The following is a 20000-nucleotide window of genomic DNA, read 5'->3' on the forward strand; positions in this document are numbered from 1 at the left end:
GAAGCTAAAGTGTTTCTGAAGCCTTCTAGTGGCTGTCTGTGGTATTATTTATTACCCCACCAATTCTCATATTAGTGAATAGGGAACAAATCAACACAAATCGTTCTTTGGAAAACGTGTTCTGACACGTTTAGACGTTCAGCTGCACATCATATCTGCTTACAATTTTTTTCTGTATGATATATATATATATATATATATATATATATATATATATATATATATATATATATATATATATATATATATATATATACACATCCATAAAAACACATATTCTGCTTATTCTGGTGCAAAATCTTAGCTGACCCAGAGCAGTATTTCCTTTACAGTAAGTTATTTCTAAACTAGCTTGCTGTACTGATATTCTGACTAGCAAACAAACACGAGTGAAGGAAGTGATGCCATAAACCGAGTCACCTAAGTCTAGCTTAGTGTTTTTCAAACTTTTTGGAGGCACACCAAAATGGCACACAATTAAAATGGCAAACCACCAACCAAACATTTTACAAAATGGCACCCTGTAACCTAACAAAGTATATATAATAAAATGTATTGTATTTTTATTTGGCTATGAGTGTAACTACTAGGTAGAAAGCTTTTGGAGCTCTCTTAATTACCTTTGTGTTATTATTTTTTTATGAAAGCTGCCTTGCAGGCGTACAAAATAGCCTGTGTTCTTGTTTTAAAGTGACCGGTGTTTTGTTTGTTTACACTTGCTTGGGACCATGGCACTCTTGGAGAGCTTTTTCCCATACTCCAAGCATAACAGGGTCATTGCAGTCAGATCCCTGGTAAAAGACGATAAAAACAAAAGATACATTTCACAATATTGACCAACACTCATACTAGGACCTTCATCTGGGTCAGAATTCTGTACAGTTTCGGACTTTGCACTCATACTTAATATACGCAATATTTATCCATTAATGCCAGTGCTACCTGTTGCACGCATCTTTAATTCTATTGCTATCAATTAACAAAGTCATTATTTCTACTACCTACACTGCCACCTACTGACATGGAGGAGTATTTTTCCTAATGCTGCCAGTCACTACATCGAAGGCAAAAGTGCTCAACTATTGCAAATTACTAAATAATAATTGTTTTAATAATACTTTTTGGACCAGTTAGGTGTAATTGCATCATTTCCTATTATGCACACCTGAAGATCTCTCACATCACAGTGGTTTAAATCACTGCTCTAGCTAATGTTTGTAACAAATTATTGACCTTATGACCTTTTATCTCCATCTTCTCATATAATAACCTAATTTTTTCCAGGAAGATGTTTCGCTAATTATTTGTGGAGATTTGTGGCAATTCTTTTAGCAACAACGGAGTTAGGTGTTAGCTTAGTGGTTAAGGAATCGGACTTTGGAGCCTCTGGGCCCCTGAGCAAGGCCCTTAACCCCATAGCTGCTCAGTGTTGTAAATAAGAAACATTTAATTTGCTCTGGATAAGGGGCATCTGTCAAATGCCATAAATGTCATGTAATTTTGAGGTGGTAGCACCGTGGTTATTGGATTGGACTCTGGATCGGAAGTTCATAGGTTCAAATCTCAGCACCACCAAGCTGCCACTGCAGGGCCTTGAGCAAGGCCTTTAACACTAAATGTCTCAGTTCTAAGCCACTCTGGATAAGGGTATCTGCCAAATGCAATAAATGTAAATGTTAGTAAAGTCAGATACTGATGTAAGTGAGGTGAGAACGCCTGAGGTGCAGTCAGTCATCTCAAGGGTGTTCAATAAGGTTGAGGTTGAAACTCCATAGCAGAAGATCTTCCACTTCAACCCATCTAAAGGATATCATAATGAAGCTGGCTTGGTGCATATGGGCATTGTCATGCTGGAACAGGTTTGGATCACCTAATTAAAGTGAAGGGCATTTTTTATGCTTCTGCATCCAGAGACATCTTATACAATTGTGTGCCTCCAACTTTGCACTCAACTTTGTGGTAACAGTTTCGGGAAGAACGACATATGGTTGGTCAGGTGTCCAAAAAACTATTGTTCATATAATGTAGGTCAGTCAGTTATGACTTAAAATCTTAAAATCTATATATTTGGAAAAATGATCCAACCACAATTTATGATTTTTTTACATTGAGTAGTCGGTTATGTTATGCTAAGTTGCTGGTAGTATTTTTCAACTGGCACGATCTGAACATGAATCTGTGGTACAATCATCACAATGGTTTGGTCAGAGACAGGCACACTGCCCTATGTAACACTGTCTCATATACACCCTATAAAAGATTACCTAATAGTAACAAACAATAGATATGGTTATAAAGGTAACATTAACATCAGCTAGCTATTTAGCAACACTGGCTAACTCAGCTAATGTTGCTAAGTTGTTGTTGAGGTAGTGTAAAGGAAGTGTTCAGTAGACAGCTATGCCTTGTGTAAAACATAAGCTTCTATAGATCACCATTCCACAGTATATGTTTTCTGTACAACTAAACTTTGCGTTGTAAAGGAGTTTTGTCTTGTGTGAATGCAATTGTGTGTTTGTGTGTGTGTGTGAGTGTGTGAGTTTGTGAATGTGTGTGTGTTAGAGCGTGTGAGAGACACAGAAGTGAGAGTGACAGAAGTTGAGAGGAAATGAGACTTAGGACTCCTCAGGCTCCTGTTCCAAACACACATACACACACACACACACACACACACACACACACACACACACACACACACACACACACACACACACACATATTGTGGCATGTGACTGTAAGATGACCATGTGCTAGTCACACTCCTCTTGTTGTGCACGTGTTGCTTTCAGCGTTTGTTTAGACTTAGTCATAAAGTGTATACTGTGTGTGTGTGTGTGTGTGTGTGTGTGTGTATGTGTGTGTGTGTGTGTGTGTGTGAGTGTGTGTGAGTGTGTGTGTGTAGTATACATATATATGGTGTATATAAGCCTTACCACTTTGGACCAATCACATGCAAGATTACATGATGACAGCATGCTTCCTAGAAACGTATTCTAAGCCCAGAAGTGGGAAGTTGCGATTTAAAATTACATAAATATCGCCCATGAAACAAAGCAGATGAACAATAAATTCCTGATCTTTTATTAGATCTTTTATTCGCTTACGTCATGATTTCGTGATGTATGTTTACGGTCAAACTAGCGAACAGATGGTCCATGTTACACGTTTCTTTAAAAAAAAATTTTTTTTTGATTAATCAAATGTGAAATACTCAATTTCGAACTTCGCTTGATGTACTGTTGATGATGGGCGGCCATCTTGAATCTTAAATTGACAAACGAGGTTGAGGAGGCGGAGCTAATTTAGTGAATACAAAATGGGACATTTTCTTTGCATTTTGTTTTAATAATTTTAGATTATAATACAAGTACCCAGCTTTGCTCGTTTAAGGAACATAATATGTTCGCTATGATAATGTTATACGGGTATACTGGCAGGTTCAGGGAGGCGCCTAAAATAAAAAAAATCACGTGTGAGCCAGTGGTATGTGATTTTATTTCAAATAGTTTTTGTGATATTGACGAGTTTGTAGGCATTTTGTAGTCGATTTTAAACTGGCCTGCTAACCCGAAATAGTTTCTTATTCATTCTGAAGTTATCTAGTTGTCCTTCGAGTTGATGGTCATGAACTTATGAAGCATATAAAATGTAACCAGACACGTTTTGTAATTGTACAGTCCTATCTTTATACATCGCGTTGTACTTTCTGCAGGTTTAAAGAGCGCTCAGCCAATAGGAGCAGCATATGCAGGACTCATGGAGTGTATCAGCCAATAGGAAGGCATGATGGGTGGGGGATGAGGCGAGCAGACCAATAGGGTCGAGCTGAGAGGTTAATGAGAAAAGCTGCTGGGCTTCTTGCCAAGCGAAGCTTCTCTTCCACAATGAGACTGAGCTGTGGCTAATTATATACTGTACTAAAGAGAGAGAGAGAGAGAGAGAGAGAGAGAGAGAGAGAGAGAGAGAGAGAGAGAGAGAGAGAGACCTGGGGATAGAAACATAGGAGGGGTCACGGAGGGCGACTAAGCTGAAGTGTGTGAATGTGTGTGTGTGTGTGTGTGTGTGTGTGTGTGTGTGTGTGAGAGAGAGACAGAGAAAGAGAGAGAGAGACAGAGAAAGAGAGAGAGAGAAAGAGAGAGAGAGAGAGAGAGAGAGAGAGAGAGAGAGAGAGAGAGAGAGAGAGAGAGAGAGAGAGAGAGAGAAAGAGGAGTGTGTGATCAACAGCAGAGGGTGTCCAAGCTTTCAAGCTAGAAAGAAAGAGAGACAGAGAGGAGAAGAGAGAATGCTGACAGTGGGTGAGACAGAAGCGAGAGTAGATAGAGGATAGATAGACACACACACACACATAGAGAGAGCGAGAGAGAGGAGGGTGTGAGTGTGTGTGAGACTGAGTTGGATGTTTGCATCAGCTGTAGCGTTGCCGGCTGTTTCAATGATCAGACACACCGGTCCTGACTACAGCACGACACCCACAGAGGTAGGACACTGTGTGTTTGTGTGTGTTTGTGTCTGACAAACTATAAGAGTGTGTATATGTGTGTTTATGTGTGCGCCGGAATGGCTGTGATGATTGGTACAGGCAGAGGTGTGTATAAAGGTGTGTGCCACACATAAGAAACTCTTAAACGTACGCGTGTGTGGGTGTTTTACAGTATCTATTTGCATCCATGAACATCAGACTCTAAGTGTGTGTGTGTGTGTGTTTCTGAAGTACGTAAATTGACTAAGAGTGTGCGAACAGAGAAATTCGATGATGGCGCTTAAGAGACCGAAGATAGTGACTTCTTTTATTACATTTATTATATATGTGTAGTCTGACTCACACACACACACACACACACACACACACACACACACACACACACACACACACAATATTTAAATATATATACACAGAAAAGCACTCCCATTACTATTTTTGTACTTGAAAAAAAATCTCATGATTGAGCTTCGTTTTGTATCCTGAGTTAACAATGTTGCCCGAGATCGAGATGACGATATCAAAATATTCGCGTGACATATCAAGTCTCAGCAGAAATCACTGGATCCTTCCGTAGTTTTTTTCCTGGCAATAACTGAGTAGGTCGATAAAATATAAATAACACATTCTAATATTATTCTATTATTATACAATTATTATATTATTAAAAAGAACGACCTTGTATTACATCCTAGAAACATATAAATCTTAGAAAACCACCTTGACGCCCCATAAACTCATATGAACAACTGTGTATTATGGCTGGCACAGTAGATCAATCGATATTTTAACATTTCTTTCTACTTTTAGAAGCATTTAGAAGTAAATGCATGACACTTAGCAGCACCAGCGCTAACGCTAGCAGTATAAAGTTTTTTGCAGCCATGGGGACAAATAAATATTATAGTCACAAATACAACACAAACATGACATGCATACGCAAATACGAGCATCAATAATCTGCCATAAATCAGCGGCGATACTTTGGGTACTAAATGTCATGTACAAAAATATATTAATAACTTTTCCAACCATTCAAATGATTTTTAATATATTGCATTACATAAATTTCTATACTTAAATTTTACGTAATATTTTTATTGGATTTTACAGGTTTTTCATTCTCTTTGCTGATCAATGCAAAGTTAAACCAACACTAGTATAATTTAATATCATAAAATTTGACCCCTGAAGTGTTTTATTCCGTTTATATGTCGACACCGGGATCTAATTCACTAAAGATATTTAATCTTCTGGAACATCTGTGAAACATCTGTGTTGCTTCGTTGTTTCTGTTGTTCTTCATCAATGCATGTTCAAGTTTAACCTCGAGAAACCATACAGCTTATAACCATACAGATCATATTTTGGGAGGTGACAGTTTAGTGTTTAAGGCTCTGGGTTACTGATTTGAAGGTTGGGGGAGTTAAAGGCCCAGTATTGCCAAGCTGCCATTGTTGGGCCCTTAAAAAAGTCCCCTAATCCTCTGCAATCCAGTATGATGGCTGAGCCCATCTTCTTATAATTGCTGGGATATAAAAAGAAATAATTTTAATGTTCTATAATGTACATGGGACAAGTAAAAAGCCCCTTGATATATATATCATACCATGAATTTGTCCATAAGTTTTTAATGTGTTCGTTATTGACTACGCATATCTCCTAATGATTTAATAGCTATAAATGCTATTCAAAAAACAATAAAATGTACTAAAACAAATAAAACAAAAAAAAAATTATCGGAAAACTGTATACAATATTTTGTATTACGTAGTAAACAAATAATTATGTTTAATACAAAAAATGACACTTCGCTCTAGTCTGCGCTAGTGCACAAAAATTCATTCACGCTAGTCCAGTGTGCATCATGTAGACTCGTAACGGACTAGCTAGAGGCCACTCTACTGCGTTGAATAACTATATTGAAGTTTTAAGAGTAGAGGTTATAGATTACGTCATAGTTCTCTTGTTTGTTTAAATTGACTCAGGTTAATTGTAATACACACATATACATAATACAGATCAATGCAAACTGACTAGCTAGCCACCTAAATTTCCCCCGTAACATTAAGCTAACACTGTGATAACCTTTCATTCTGTAACACTTTATTCGGGGTACTAGTTTACATTGTGATGCTAAATTACTAGCTAGCACTATTTCTACCTAGCACTATTAACATTCATGACATACCAGATAGCTCTAGCAGCATTCATAAAAATTCTTTAAGTTATTTTATATTTTGTCGAATCTTAAATTGAAAGTGATGACACTAGAAATGTCAAGCAAACAAGATATGTGTGTTAATTCTTCCTACTGTCATCAAACTACACCATAAAGACAAACGTATCGGGACACTTGACTTTTCCAGCCATATGTAATTCTTCTTCAAAGTGTTACCACAACGTTGGAGGCACTCAATTGTAAAGGACATCTTGGATGTGCTAACACTGAATTTTCCCTTTACTTGAACTAGGAAATAAAGTGTGGCACAAAGCTAGCTCAATGAAGATATGCTTTATAAGGGTTGGAGTGGAAGATGCTCTGCTACAGAGCGATAAACATTATTGAAGACCTTTGAGATGAATTGGAATGTTGGCCTTAACACCTCACCTACCTGAATTTACTAACACTGTTGTGGCTGAATGAATCTCCCAAAATCTCCACAAGCATACTCGAAAATCTAGTGGAACATCTTCCCAGAAGTGTGGAGGTTATTATAACAGGAAAAAAAGGGAATGTGGAATAGGATGTTTAAAAATCACAGACCGATCTTATGCTCAGGTGTACACAAACTTTTGTCCCTACAGTGTAGGATGAACAGTGATTCTTTGATTGTTTTGTAGGTAGATCCGTTTTTTTTTTTTCAGCCATGTTTGCTGGTCTGGTGTTTTCTCTGTATTTATCTATTTTAAATATTTGATCATTATGTAAAAACTCACATTTATTAACATAAAAAGACTACAGCTTTGTTTATGATGTTAGAAAATAAGCTCTACAACTTTGGACCAATTAGATACAAGGTTACAGGATGACAACATTCTTTATCTTTCTATCATTTTTTTTTTTTTTTTTTTTTTTACAATGCTATGGGATTTAACTTCAGTTACTGAATATTACATAAAATGTGTAGTGTCCTGCAAGAAAACAGTCTTCACAATGATATTCTTGTGTTTTATTCCATTTAAATGCCACTGTTGATTAATAGAATTTGTTTTAATAAAGATATTTAATTGTGTCTCCTCAAGAGAAAAATTCTGAAAATCACGGATTTACCTTTGACACTGAAGATCCTTCCATATCGAATAGGAAATATACATTGTTTTTTTTTTTGTTTGTTTTTATTGTTTTTATTTTTACAGAAATTTAGATTAAAAACTTGAAAAATGTTTGTGTGCATGTTTAGCATTTTTTTGCTAAATAAATAGTAAACAAGTGCATACTTAAATAAAGAATAAATCCACCATTCACAAAAACAAACAAAAAAAGTACTTTTTTTCTGCAAAACAATATTATTTATTTTGAGACTTTTAATGAAATGTATTTGGTTATGTATCTTCATCAGTTTTGTGTCCACAATACAAGTGTCTGTGAACGAGCTGTTGCTATAGAAACAATAAAGAATGTGAAGGAGCACATTTAGTAATACATCAACTTGCAGGTAAAACCTTGTGGCCAATCAGAATTAAGAATTCAACATTGGAATAAACAATGTAATAAGTTAATGTTGTATTTGAATTAGAAATAATTCCTCTTTACCTTTTTTTTTTTGCTAGGACAGGAAGGTGAGATTACACATCCTTATTAAGAACTTGAGATGGTCTGATATTCCATTCTAATCTGAGAGATTTACAAGAAGAGGTGAAATATGTCAGCTTTCAACACAATATTCGAGCAGTTTCCTCTTTGCACAGTAACTGATCCGCCATGTGGTTATTTGGCATTTGCAGTTTTTCTCAGTTGCTTACTCACATTTCAGAGAAACAGAATAACAGAGTCTCTGCTCTCAAATGTCCTAACACACTGCTGAGAAAGGAAAAAGAATCACTCAAAACACTCAGGTAGAACAAACTTTAACTAATAACTAAATACACTGCAGTGGAGTGTGTGTAAACAGCACACATACACAGTCACACACACACAAACACACACACACACAAGGGGTGTAACAATACACAAAGTTTGCAGTCCAGTACGTACCTCATTTTCTAAGTTATAGTTTGGTTAAATTCCTGTACACTTAGGGGAAAGACTGCAAAACACAAAATTGCAATTTTTAATTTTAAATTTTTATGAATGTAGTTTATTACAAATCATAAACATTTGAACAGTTCCCAATTTTTAAAACAATTGTAATTAAAATGCCTGCTTCATTAAATAATATAAAATAATATATAAAATATTTCATTAAAATAAAATAGTATAAATCAAATACATGCAATACTTTTTTATGATGTTCCACCAGATTTTGGCGTGTGATTAGTAATAAGGTCAGGTACTGATATACTAGCTAGCTTCTGAAAAGGGAAGGAAGCGCTGAAGGGATGCTGGCAGTGTGGCATGGAGATGCAGCATCTCGTTCCCTCAGGGAACCAGGGTTACACACACAACCTAGAAACGTTCCCTTTCAGGAACTCAAGCTGTGTCAACAATGCTTTGGGAACGAGAGTCCAATCACGCCAGTCCCTGCCTAGTGTGGATGGGCACAGCTAGGTGGAAGGACTGAGGGTGGACCAGCCCATAGCGTTGCAGATGTCTTAGAGGGAAACTCCGGAGGACAACACCTTAGAGGCTGCCACACTCCGGGTTGAGTAAGCTCTTACTCCCGAAAAGAGCAGCACAACCAGAGGACTCGTAGAAGGATAAAAAAGCATCCACAATTCATCTGCTGAGCGTCTGCTGGTTCGCATAGCAGATGAACAGTTGCTCTGACTTTCTACACAGGCTTGTTCTGTGGACATATATTTCCAGTGCTCACACCGGACACAATCAGTTCCACTAGTCCTGGTCTCAAGCCGGGAAAGGAGGCCTGGAGCATAACAGGTCGTGGGATGACCGAGTGTACCTTGGGAACATATCTTGTTCTAGGGTAAAGGAAGGCAATGGCCATGCCTGGAGTTAACTCCAGGAAAGAGGGGGCCACAAAGAAGGCTTGAAGGTCTCCCACTCTCTTGAGAGAGGAAATGGCCAGGAGGAACACAGTCTTGACTATGAGGAACCTCCAAGGCACCTTGGCCAATGGCTCAAAGGGAGGCTCCGATAGGGCCTCCAAGTTAAAAGCCAAGTCCTAAGCAGGCCTCAGCCTCCAGGTACCACAGAGAAAACGTGTCACCAACTGGTTCTACAAAGTGGGTATGCCACAATGGAGGACACGTAATCTTTTAGGTTGAAAGGAACCAACCCTTTGAATTCCAGCACTGAACCAACCGGGCAGTTAACTGGATCCAAATGGTGCTGATCGCACCATGTCATGAACAGGCGCCATCTCGCCGTGTATGACCTCCTCATGAAGGGAACTCTGATGGAGAGACCAGAGGCTAGGAGTGTCTCAGGGTCCACAGCCACAGCTTCCTGTGTGGGGGTAACATACTGTGCCCCCTGCCTGGGAGAGAAAACCCCTTCTGAATATAATCTTCCAGAGAGGGTGTTCGAGAAGGGTTAATGGGGCCACCGGAAGGAGATGGACTTCAGCCCGGCGAATTCTCTTCAGAACTCCCAGGAGCAGCGCGACAGAGGGAAAGGCATACAGGCATGGCTGAAGGGACAGTGCGATGCCTCTCGAGTCACAAGCAGGTCCACCTGAGCTCTGTAAAATTTTCCACAAATTTGCACCACCACCTCAGGGTGGAGTCACCATTTCCCATGCCTTGGCCCTTGTCTCAAAAGGAGGCCGGCACCCTCGTTTACGTGGCCTTGGATATACGCTGCCCTCAAGAAAAGCAGCTTCCCCTGGGCCCATAGGAGGATCTGACATGCCAGCTTGTATAGGAGGCGAGATCGCAGACCCCCCTGGTGGTTGATGTAGGAACCACCGACGTGTGGTCCTTATGGACCAGCACATGGTAGCACTTGAGGTCAAGTGGCAATTAATGTGATTGTGCCTTTCCCATATTCACGACCGCTCGCCAGCACGTAAGGGACGCATCTGTCGTAAGCATTACACGAGAACCAGGAACTCCCAGTACGGGGCCTGAGACAGGAACCTGGGATCTCTCCACACATCTAAGGCATGTAGCAATCGGCACGTGACCTGGATTGTACTTAGACTCTAAGACACCACCTGAGGGGTCTCATCTGCAGGAGGCCAATTGGACACTGTCGTCCTCAGACCCAGCAGGCTTAAAGCTGCTTCAAAGTGAGTGACTGGCCCTCCCTCACTCTCTTAATACATTAACATTTACATTTGCGGCATTTAGCAGACACCCTTATCCAGAGCGACGTACAAAAGTGCTTTGAGTCTCTAGTAAGGAATATATCTACACTGGTATGACAGATTACAAACTGAATATAAATATAACTCTTGAATTCTACAAACTTGGAAAGTGCTAATTTAAGTGTTTCAGGAAGAGGTTGGTCTTCAGTCGTTGCTTGAAGATGACCATAAGGATGGATTCGACATGAGCGGGGAACTGTTCAAGGATAAATGTCGAATCCCATACTATGCCTGAAAGGTGGTTCTCAGTAATGGAGAAAGCACACTCTTTTTGGCATTCAGCCTTAACCCCAGCACCCTCATGTGGGCAAGAAAGACATCTCGATGCCAGACTGCCAGCTGCGCCGATTGATCAACCAATTGTTGATATAATCTATAATGCGGACGCCTCAAAGTCTCAGGGTCAGTGCCGTGTCCGCACTTCATGAAGGTGTGGGGTTAGAGGGCAAGACAAAAAGGAAGGACCCGGTATTCGTAAGCTTCAGCCCCACAAGCAAACCTCAGGAACTTCCTATGTTCCATGACCAGGACCCATCAAGAGACATCTAGCAGATCGCTAGATAGTCTGTTAAGGGAACTGACCTATCAGTCTCTCGAGACTGACCTATCATATACCTAGAGCCGGAGATTACGCCCTGGTGCAGCTCTAGGGGCTTCCTGCGGCAAACCCTTGCAGTCCAATCTGATACCGGGCAGAACAAGGAGGGCGTTCCCTGGAGCTGGCCGTGGCCTGAAAATGGCAGGGTTAACAGACCAGTTTCCTGAGAGCGCTGGGGTGGGGCAAGTACCGTAAGAAAATTCTAATCCAATTTATTCAGCTTGTATTTTAATCAAACTAATTTAGATTGTAATCAATCTGACATATTCAGCTAATTATTAGTATAGAACTTAATAGATACCATAAAATTAGCTGAATTAAAAAACCTATTTAGACTATATCTTAATCGTACTCATGTTACCTAGTTACTCCAAGTAAAATTAAACTAATAATCTGATACCAACAGTAGAGTAGAATAGGGCTTGACTGATGCTATGAGCTTGCAGCTGAAATAAAACAATCACATATGAGGCAGACTTAAGCATGTTTATTGGGGAAAAAAGAGATTAATGGCCGCCTTGTAAGTTCAAGGAGTCATAGGAGAGCAATCAAGATCAGACTCAGGGGAAGATATTAGAGGAAAATAATGATTAGGAGATAGAAGGGGGGAAGTAGGAGAATAATCGGTAGGAGACCAGCAGGACGGATAAGGAGAAGATGGAAGAGTTGATGCATGTATGCAAAAGTCACCAGAATCTTTATTCTCGGTATGTGTCTTCTGATGACAAACAGCAGGGAGGTCAGGTGAGGTCTGTGTGCACATATAATGCATAAAAGTACACTAAACAATGCGAGGAGGCAGAAAGGGATTACCTGGAACAGTTGAGTTAGAGAAATGTTCAATAAATTTGCCCATCTCGAGTGCTAGGAAGAAGAGTTTGCGGAAAATGCTCCTAAGAGCTGTTCCAGAACATCTGCGAGATAAAGCTGAATAAAAAGAAACCAATAGAGATAAGATATAAATTTTGAAATCACAATGACTAGATATGCATTTGGAAATCACAATGACCAAACATAAAATTGGAAATCACAATGACTGAACATAAAATTGGAAATCATAATGACTAAACATAAAATTAATATGTGCATGTAGCACAAGGTAACAAGCTTGTAAATGTTATCTCTATGAGCTCAACACACTATGTAACACGAAAATAAGGGGAATTTGCCAAAGCGAAGAGATAAGAAAAAATAGAGGTGTCATGTGATACCAGAGTATTGAAATGATTGTGTGTAAAAAGTATGTGTGCTTGATCATTTTGTTGTGATTGAGTGACCACCTTCAATGAGCTAATTGAAACATAACTGCAATAAAATAAGTTTTGCTTTTCCTCAACCGAGACTGAAGATCCTTCATTGGTTTTTAAGGTGTATTCTATTTTTATTTTATTATTAAGTGTGTTACAATGGGAACAAACTACAACAAAGAATCCACCCGTTGTTGGATCAGAATCCACTGATCCTCTGATCAGAATCCACTGATGTTGCTGCTCAGAGAGGGATTCTGACTTCCGATAAGACCCCAGATGGTCTTGTATCAGGACTTTTTTGGCTGAAGCTCCTCTATTAAAGGGGATATTCCTCAGACCCGGTCCAGGGATCCTATGCAACGCTCTGCTTTTTGCACCTCGTGAAACCAGAGGTGCATGGTTATGGTTAGTTAGATGCCCTGAGAGCTAAGCCTGTCACACAGAGAAGCTCTGGATTCCTGACCGCCCAGCATTTTTTGCGCAGGCGATTTCCTCGGGAACAAGCGGGGGGAAAAGTGACACGGAGATTGCGCGTATCCCCCCGGAAGCAGGGCAGGGAGGAACGCATAAAACGAAGGGAATGCTTTGTTCCTTAGTGGCTTAATTTTTTATTTATTTTTTTAGATATTTACCACTTACCATAGACACATACACATAGGGCACTTCATGAACAAACAGAAGGTAGCACTGGTTTCACTCCACGTGCGTTTTATTGCTTCCTGGTCGTGACACCACCAGTGACACCGCCCTTTCCATTGGACTGATTACACAAGTGATTCAGAGCCTGGACAACACGGAAGCGTTCCCAAAGCGTTGTTGTCGCAGCTCGAGTTCCTGAAAGGGAACACATATGTCTGGAAAAGCAAGGCATCCCCATACTTTTGTATTATAAATATATAAATGTCCTCTATAAATGAGAATTAGATTTTCGTTACAGTAGATCACATGACATCCTTTTAATATCAGAAGCAGAATACACACCACACTACATATGGTCATAATCGGTTACACAACGCAGCACAATAAACCACATTTTACAATAGCTCCCGCATCCTCGCTCAGGAAAAGGCTGTTGTGTAGGCAGTGTTTTTTAGGCACAGAAAGTCTGTCCTGTTCAGAGGCGAGCCTAAAGACAGCTGTCTCCCTTATTTTGGACAAATTTGAAGAAGTGTTGCATGTGTCGCTCTCCGAGAAGGCAGCTTCACAAATCTGTTGGCTGGACGAGAGTTCCACGAGAGTGTGAGAAACGTGTCGGGAAAGCCTGCTGCTTCAAAAAAAAACAATATTGTGATTTAAAAAAAAATCTCAATATCGTGCTGGTGTAGAAAAATATGGGGTGGTGTGATACAATGTAGGGACTTTTAACATCCTGAAATTTATTTATTTATTTATTTTTCCTAATTACAATTTGTATTCATTAATTCACACTCAGTCCTGAATGTCATGTGATCATGAAGAAATTGATGCTAGTGCAGATCATTTTAATATTCTGAGACCCAAGATTGCAGTGAAAGGTGAGACTTACTCTATATGGACAAAAGTTTGTGGATGCCTGTAAACTAGACATATACTAGACAAAATTGCTAAAGAACTGTAAATCAACACTATAAGATATAGAATATTCCTAAACCCATGCTAGATAATTGATTGGGGAATATTCATATCTATATATATGAAGCTCAAATACCACTGACTGACTCATTTACTCATCACGAAATCTCAAAAACCACTGAACGGATTGCAATGAAATTTGGAACATACCTTCCTCCTGGGTCTTAGGTGCTCACTAAGAAAGGGTTTTTAAAAATTCGCCCTGGATCGCGGCTAACTCGCAAAAAACGCGATTTCTCACGCATTGTAAACTCTTCGAAATTACAGTACGGATCCTAATGAAACTTAGTACATTGTTTCTTATTAGATGTTAGATGCACGATAAAAAAATTTTTTCAAAGTAGTTTGCCCTGTATCGGTACTACAAAGGGGTAGTACGTTATTTGTTGACGTTACGTTCTGATATCTGATCATCCAGTCCTGCTCAGTGCTTACTACTTATTGCCATGTTGCTTAGCGTTCTGCCTTCCGTAGCGAAGCACGGGTACTTTCAATATATATATATATATATATATATATATATATATATATATATATATATATATATATATATATATATATATATATATATATATTGGGGAATAAGATTGGTTTGGATTGGGAATACTCTCTAGTTTTAGCTAGGTTTGGTTTGGGAATATTTTTTAGGATTAGTTATGAGTTGTTTGAGAATATTCTCCAGTCTAATCTAGGTTTGGAAATATTCTTTAGTTTATGCTAGGCTTGGTTTAGGAATATTCTTTAGTCTATTAAAGGTTTTTTTATGGGAATATTCTCTAGACTATGCTATGTTTGATTTGCGAATATTCTCTAGTATTAGCTACAAGTGGTTTTGAAATATTGTCTAATATTAGCTCAATTTGGTTTAGTAATATTTTCTAGTCTATGCTAGTGTTGGTTTGTAAATATTCTCTAGTCATAGCTATAAGTGGTTTGGGAATATTCTCTAGTTTTAGCGAAGAGTGGTTTGAGAATATTCTCTAGTCTATGCTAGGTTTGGTTTGGGAATATTGCCTAGTATTAGCTATAAGTGATTTGGGAATACGATCTAGTCTGTACTGTGTTGGGTTAGGGAATATTCTCTAGTCTATGCTTGGTTTGGGAATATTCATTAGTCTATGCAAGGCTTGGTTTGGGAATATTATCTAGTATTAGCTTTAAATGGTTTGTGAATATTCTCTAATGTTAGCATTAATAGTTTTGGAATAATTTCTAAGGTTGGGAATATTCTTTAGTCTTAGTGATGAGTGGTTTTGGGAATATTTTTTTAGTCTATGCTAGGTTTGGGAATATTCTGTTGTCTTAGCTACGGTTAATTTGGAATGTTCTCTAGTCTATGCTTGGTTTGATTTGGGAATTTGCACCATTTGTATTATTAGTAGTTTATTAAAATCTTGTATCGCAACATAAACATGATGAGGCGGTGTCTGGTCGCACACAGCCGTGTATAATTTCACACACACACGGGCCATGGGAGGTAACGAAAAGATCTTAAATAGAGAAGTCATTGAGAAGCGTAAACTAAAATCACTTCTCGTTTCCTTCCAAAAATGTGTGAGGTTGTGAGAATGGTGTCGCCTGTTTGTGCGTGTGTGTGTGTGTGTGTGTGTGTGTGTGTGTGTGTGTCTGTGTGTCTGTGTGTCTGTGTGTTTTGCAGGTGCTCATTTATAAATATTCATAAACTGTTTTCTCTCTCTCTCTCTCTCTCTCTCTCTCTCTCTCTCTTTCTCTCTATTTCACAGAGAGACACATACACAAATCCACAATGACAGACACAAACCCACATTGACACACACATACAGGGACTCACAAATGTACAGTGCTGATGAGACCAAGTGTTCACTAATTTACTGCAGATTATTTTTCCAAAATAGCATACTAGAAAGTGTTTTATACTTTTTACACCACAGTCAATGTTTCTGATGTTTTATGGGGGGGTTGGGGGGGGGGACAAAATTACAATAACTTCCTCAATGACCTCATCAATAACCTGGTTGGTGGTAGCTCACTATTTAAAATCCATACACCATCAAACCAAGCTTTAATTGCTGGGCCCTTGAGCAAGGCCCTTATCCCTCAACTGCTCAGTTGTAATTGTAAGTCGCTCTTCTATTTTTGAAATGAATACTGATGAGTCTGTCAAGTGTTTCTGATTAACCCCAAATCAAGATTAGCTGTTAACATAGGGTTTTCTTGATATGTTTCATGGTTTCCTCTGACTGTTCAACCAAAACCTATGAAGAATTCCTCAAAACATCAACAGGATCTTAAAGTTCAGGTAAGGTGTCTAAAACAACTTACAAAACATTAGATGTACCATGAAACTTCATGAAACTTGTTAAAAGGACACTAGAGGCACTAGTCTAAATAGGAGAAATCATAAATACCAAAATCCAAGTCAACAAAAATTTGGCTTTGGAGGAAAAAGATCGCATTCTGAATGGTCCAATCAGACATCAGATCTAACTTAAGTAAAAAAAAAAAAAAAAACCCTGTTGGCTGATTTGAAGAGGGCTGTGCAATTTGCAGTCTGATAGATCTGATACAAGGAATAAAGGAATAGAATTTCTGAATCAAGAATTCAAAACTGAAGGGTTATGGATAGGTGATTTAGCAAAGTATTAGTTGAGGGGTGTGTTTACTTATCCAGCATTTTTTTTATTTCACTTGACATGATTTCATCCTTTTTATTTTTTACATTTTAGAACATCCACAGGATTTAATGTTGGCCAGAGTTTGGGAAACTTGCTAGTTCCTCTTATCACTTACCTCAGAGAGATCTTTCTCTTGGAGATAATTAGATTGGGGGGGGGGGGGGTGATGAGAAAAGGCACCGTGCGAAATCCACAGTCCTGAAGACTTTCCAGTGGGGGAAAGTAACAGCTCAAAGCGCCAATGCAAACGGAAGCTTTTCTCACACGAATGCTTAAATAATCAACGCCTTCTAAGATTTATAATTGAAACACATTGCTCCTTATTTCATAATATATTGTATTTAAAGATGATTTTTGAGCTAACAATAAACTTTCTTTCGGCTTAGTGCAGTGATGGTTCAGTGGCTCTGGGTTACTGATTGGAAGGTTGGGGGTTTAAGCCGCTGTATTGACAAACTGACACTCTTGGGCTCCTGAGCAAGGCTCTTAACCCTTGGTGCTCCACTGGTGCTGTATTATAGCTGACTCTGCACTCTGACCCCAGCTTCTTTGGATATGTAAAAATAGAAGGTGGTAGCTCAGTGGTTAAGGCTCTGGGTTACTGGTTGGGGGTTCAAGCCCCAGTATCTTTAAGCTGCCATTCATGGCCCCCTAAGCAAGTGCTGTATCATGGCTGACCCTGTGCTCTGGGATATGTAAATAAAGAATTTCACTCTTCTGTAAAGTACATGTAACAAATATAAAGCACCTTTCTTATTCCATTTGCATTCGTTTAGATCCCAACAAAGTCAAAGATTTATGATCTTCAAAGTACAAAATCCAGCCAAACATTTTCCCATGGTCCACACAAAGCACTACGCAGGGTGTAGAAGGCACAATGTTCCCTACGCAGTGCACATACTGTATATAGGCTGCAGGAAGCCGCTTAGAAATCCAACCTACTCTCCAGTTCTGATGATCGTTCCCATAGAAACAGCCAGAAATAAGCACAAGAATGTAAAGATCCATTTCGGGTTCCCCATTGAAGAACCAGGTCTTGTCCTGGAGCATTGCCAAGATGGCCACCGGAAGGAACAGACTTTACTATTAGGACATTGAAGAGAGGGAAGGTTTTGCATTATTGATAGTGAGGCTTTGTTTCATATTACAATCTATACTATATTCTTACACTATACTAGCTAGTTCCTGGATTTTCTTTTTTTTTTTTTCTGGAAGATAAGCATCTCGACTCCAATGTGTGCCCAATTATCCTATATTCATTGATTTATTGATGTTGCTTAGGGTTCCAGTGGGAACACTGGAAATGATTCAGGAACTTAAAAAACCCCTGGATAGGATTCACACAATTTCATTTACACACTCTAGACCAAATTTAGCCACCATTTCACCTGGGAGGATTTTGGGAGGATAAAGGAACCCATAGAACCTAAGGGAAAGATACATGGACCCATATCTAGGGTTTGATAATGATATTTTTTCCGATTTTATCGATAACGATGTGTGTTATTGTGTTTTTAAGGACTACTGTGGACAGCTGTCTATTCTTCATGTTCTGTGTGGTGGTCACTTTATAGCAGTAACAGAGATAAAGTTTAAATAGATTTTTACCTTTTATAGGCATTTTTAACCTGCATTAGGCTATTTTTGAAGTCAGGTTCTTACATTTAATCAATCAATTAGAATAATACAACATTTTGGCGGTTACAATGCAAATGAAATCAGTATATTATAATACTATAATATTATTATATAATATAAATGTTATAATATATTTTAATAGGCGATTTTCTTTTTAGAATTTTTTTTAACTTCTATTCTATTCTATTCTATTCTATTCTATTCTATAATATTATATTATAAATGAATGTACACATTTTCTGGCCCCATATCTTGAATTTTGTGATCATTCCATTTAAATAGACTGAATCACGGTGGGAAAGAGCACATAGAGTTCATCGCGTAGTGTATACTTGCACTCTGTAGGTGGGTTGTAGGTGTGGGTTTCGCGATAAATTGATTTAATGTTATTTAATCAATTAAATGTGTGCCAATTTAATCAATAACTTAATTTAATCAATATAATAAAAAAGTGTTTTGCATTCATTTGATTTGTTTTATTTTAGTTTTATACATTTTATTTTTGTAGAAATTCTTGTATATACTATTAATCAAAACCGGCATTTTATTTAAAATTGTTTCAAACTTTTGATGTTCACAAATGTTAATAATAATAAAAAAAAACTTCACGCAATTTTGCATTTCTTCCCCCTAACTATACCGAAAACTGAGCTACGTACCGAACCGTGAATTTTGTGTACCTTTACACCCCTATATCGTACACACACACCTATCCATATTACAGCACACAGACGGTATGCTCCAGATCAAACCCGGAGGAACCCCGGAGCGAAATAAGTCTGCTCCGTAGTGCGTTCTCACTCATTGTAAACTTACGTGATGTGTAAGTGGCTCCATGAAGTCAAATGAGGGTTCTTAAAAAAAAGTGTTGCCAAGTTCTACAGTTCTCTAATGCCAGTACGTTATTAACAGGAGAAAAGAAAAAAATCACTATTATTAGTACACTTCACTGTACACTACAGCACAGACAAAAGGGGTCTCTTTCAGAAAACCTCCCAGACAGAATCTAAGAGGTTTTTCACAGTAAGTCTTTCATGCGTATGCGTGTGTTTGTTTGTGTGTGTGTGTGTGTGTGTGTGTGTGTGTGTGTGTGTGTGTGTGTGTGTGTGTGTGTGTGTGTGAGAGACAGCCAGACAGAGAACAAGGTGACATTTTCACAGAATTGTCAGTGTTTGATTAACGTCAACACACACACACACACACACACACACACACACACACACACACACACACACACACACATACACACACAAGTAAGGAATGGGGAGCTCAGGATTTTACATCAGGTTTCCCCAAATAAGGTAAAGATGTGGAGGCATGGGGTGCATTTAATCTCAA

General features: G+C 38.6%; 1 protein-coding gene across 2 annotated transcripts in view; it reads left to right on the forward strand.

Annotated features, from left to right (window-relative positions):
- The first annotated feature begins 4131 nt into the window (after positions 1-4131).
- LOC310714888 (uncharacterized protein) overlaps positions 4132-20000 on the forward strand; it is a 44954-nt gene continuing 29085 nt past the window's right edge. The window contains exons 1-2 of one of the 2 annotated variants that reach the window (XM_083520935.1): positions 4138-4477; positions 16613-16648. The gene's annotated coding sequence lies outside the window, so the exon portion shown is untranslated. Of the gene's footprint in view, positions 4478-16612; positions 16649-20000 lie in introns of both variants that reach the window. The other variant, XM_083520934.1, reaches the window with a different exon arrangement.

Source organism: Silurus aristotelis (genome assembly GCF_946808225.1).
Source record: "Silurus aristotelis genome assembly, chromosome: 19".
In the NCBI taxonomy this organism is placed as follows: domain Eukaryota; kingdom Metazoa; phylum Chordata; class Actinopteri; order Siluriformes; family Siluridae; genus Silurus; species Silurus aristotelis.